The sequence below is a fragment of the Octodon degus genome, unplaced genomic scaffold (genome assembly GCF_000260255.1).
Source record: "Octodon degus isolate 3935 unplaced genomic scaffold, OctDeg1.0 scaffold00044, whole genome shotgun sequence".
Classification (NCBI taxonomy): Eukaryota; Metazoa; Chordata; class Mammalia; order Rodentia; family Octodontidae; genus Octodon; species Octodon degus.
In genome coordinates, this window is record NW_004524620.1 from 5,624,139 (window position 1) to 5,627,526 (window position 3,388).

The window sequence follows — 3,388 nt, forward strand, 5'->3', positions numbered from 1 at the left end:
TTTCAAGATTATTTTAAAGAGTAGCTCAAGTAATTTGAAGATGATGATTAAAAGATAAATTGAAGAATGGGAATTTAAGAACACTATACCTGACATATGACCTGGTTCTACTAGAATTAATGTTTTGCTTCATTATGAACAAAAACTAGGATGTAATGTTTTATTTTATTTTCAAACATTAAAATAACCTGCTTCAAGGAGTCTATTGTAATTTCTATTAATGAATTGTAATATGTCATACTTCTATTTCTGTCCTAGTCTGGTAGATCCATCATCTTTGCAAACTTTTCTACTTTTTCAGTGTTTGTAAGAACTATACTACAAACTAACAAGCACAGGACTTAATGCAAAAATTATCTACTCCATTCATTCTGACTTTAAGCCAAAGGAAAAGGGTTTTTTTATTTTATAGAGAGAGTAAAAAATTGTATTAAAACATAAAAATTACGAGTGATACAGAATTTCACATATCAAGGTATACGAATTTCATAGTACTAGCTATGAAGTACATAATATTTCATTCATATTACAATATATATATACATGCAAAATGGGAAGAAGAAGAAAAAAGAAAGAAATATATAAGAAAGTAAAAGAAAAAGTACCAACAATTGAAAAAAGGAGACAAAACAAATTTAGCATTATCAGCCCTTTTCCATAGACGGGCAGAAATCTCCTTAACTCAGTGACTCTATTTTTGAATAAGTTCACTCCCTTTTCCAGGTATCTATTTTATCCTTCAGATTCCATATTGTCTTTCAGGATCTCACACTAAGGGGACAGTACAATGTTAAGATTTTTATATATTTATTTGAGCTAAGGTTTCTCCTACAAGTTAAATACACATATTGTTGTATCTCTCATGGTCTTCATTTCAGGGTGGAAACCATAATTTAAGGCTTAAAACTGAACGATCCAATTAAACTCTCATAAAGAAATGCGTGTCATGAGTCTGACAAGTTGAAAGTAATTCCTGCAAAACGGCCGTTACCTCCAGCCTATATGTCGAAATCATGTGTTCGCCTCTCTCACTTTTCACAGGCATCAGCATGGGGTACACTTACATGTTTCCCACTCAGTGAAAGTGACGTGATGGAGCTTTTTGCAAATACATCTTTGTGCGTTTGAAGATGCTTCCACATCAGGTAGCCAGAGATGTTATAAAACGTTTGAGGGCAGGCAGGTACCATGAAATCGGTCTAAACATTGTGCCTTTACAGAAGAATTGTGCCTGTTAACTAAGAATTCACAGCAGGAATGAGTCTTGGTGTTTATAAAAGATCTACAGTATTAGTACACTTGGGAAAATCATGTTTTTTAAATAAAAAATCATACAAAGGGGCATTTAGCTTTGAGTCGTTCTAACCACACATACATCTGCAATAATGATACATAAAAGAAAATGAATATTTTCAACCATCCGTTGGTTAATCTGAGGACCTGAACTTTTCCTGAGAGAAGGGGAGGCTAGCCATTCGGGTGAAGCAATGCAGCGTAAATCTTCAGTTCCTCACAGGACAAGAAAGTAAATTAACTCCTTCAAGTTACAGAGCTTTAGAATGGCAGAGATGGGATTAAAACAGATTAATCAGGTACCGCTTGTCTGAAATTTTTGCTTGCTTTTAATGATTTATTCAAATTTGTAAAAGCTAATTTTTTTCACTATGACACTAAATAGTCAAATGAAACAATGCTAAAAATTGAGCTCCCCCAGTTGAAGTTTGCACAAAGGGAAGTCTGCTTCTTTGTTTCCACACTAACTCTCACCCATCCTTCCCCACAGTGAACCCAGACATATTCTGCAAGACAGACACAGCATGCCTGAAAGTAAATTTAAATGCATTGCATTTATGCTGAGAGCTGTATTCACATATGTGGATAATTCACCTTATGGATATTACTATTGAATACCACCATTATTATATTAGCATGAATTTGTTTACTACATAGCTAAATAAAAGACAAAAAAGTAGCAATCCAGTAGTCCATAATAGTAGTGGGTTTTCCATATGACCTGCAATGTCAGAAGTTGTTCACTTGAGCTTTTTACAGCTCAACATAATAATATGGCTATTTTGGAATATCTTGCTAAATTTACACACCTCTAATATTTAAATGACAAAACTAAACAAAAAAGGGGATACAAATGAATGAACATTTTGTATCTGTATATTCAAAATAGTTAGGATAGATGCACAGCTACATTCTCTTAATTCAATGAATAGAAAGATTTGTTCTAAAAGTGTTTGTAAACGGGATATCCTGTCTGCATCTTGTACAATGAATAACCACTAAGACAACAATATGCAATGCATTAATTATTGAAACTGTCCTACTAATTTGATTTGAAACTGTCTCATTGCTATTTGTTTCTCAATAAAATTATGGGAAAAAAGTAGCATTGTTTAATATGCATTGGACTATGTCAGAATATGTGTGAAAGAGTTTGGTTTCATTTATGGTAGTAACATGCCCTGTGAAAGCACATTGAGATAACAGGCAACTGTGTTGGAGTAGATGAAACACGGTGAAAAATTTTATGATATAGAAGGATTATAAGGCATATTTTGAGCTTGGTTATGTCTTTCTTTTAGATAAAAATATATTTATAATTTATAGGGAACTTTCATAAGTACTATAAGAAGTTTAAAAATACAAACAGAATAGAAAAGAGCAACAACCAAAAAAGACAACAATATGCAATGTAACAAGCATTGTTGAATTCCTAACATTTTATTTAGTGAAATTCTGTGTCATTTTTAATATTCTTTTACTATTTTTTTATTCTTTTACAAAGTGAAAAATAAAAATATTTCAAAATCTCTCATATTGAAATGTAAAAACAAACAAAGAAAAACAAATTTAGAAGTAGGTGATAAATCTTTTCAAACAAACTTAACGGGAAAGCTTCCATACCATGGGTGTCTGCAGCCTGGACTACGTAACCAGAATGAGTTGCAGAGGGTGTGGAACATGTAACAGATCCAACATGGCATCCCTGATTATTCTGCTTGCCTCTCAAGCTTCTGAAGCTTTCATACAATGCAATGCTAGTCAAACCAGATTTTAATGTACTTTAGTTTTTTTATCATCCCAGTCACCAATGTGAAAAACTTCTTCTTATAATTTGTTCTGGTATTACTTTCTTTAAGAATTCCTAGAATCTGATCCAAACAAAGGCATGCTTGGCATGCTGATTATTGAGGTGGAAATTTTACTATGAAGGCTTACAGTTTAAGAAGTCTCATGCAAAAAAAAAAAATAGTCAAATGCATGACTTTTAACTGTGTGCTTCACTCCTTGGCTAGAAGATTGGGACACCACTCTGCTCAAAATCTTTATGATCGGTTCCGGGGAGATGGCCCACTGGAATAAGCGCTTCCCTGGC

At 33.1% G+C, this 3,388-nt stretch overlaps 1 pseudogene; it reads right to left on the reverse strand.

The window, feature by feature from the left end:
• LOC101570131 overlaps nucleotides 1-1,190 on the reverse strand; it is a 180,843-nt pseudogene extending 179,653 nt beyond the window's left edge.
• Between the last annotated feature and the right edge of the window lie 2,198 nt (nucleotides 1,191-3,388).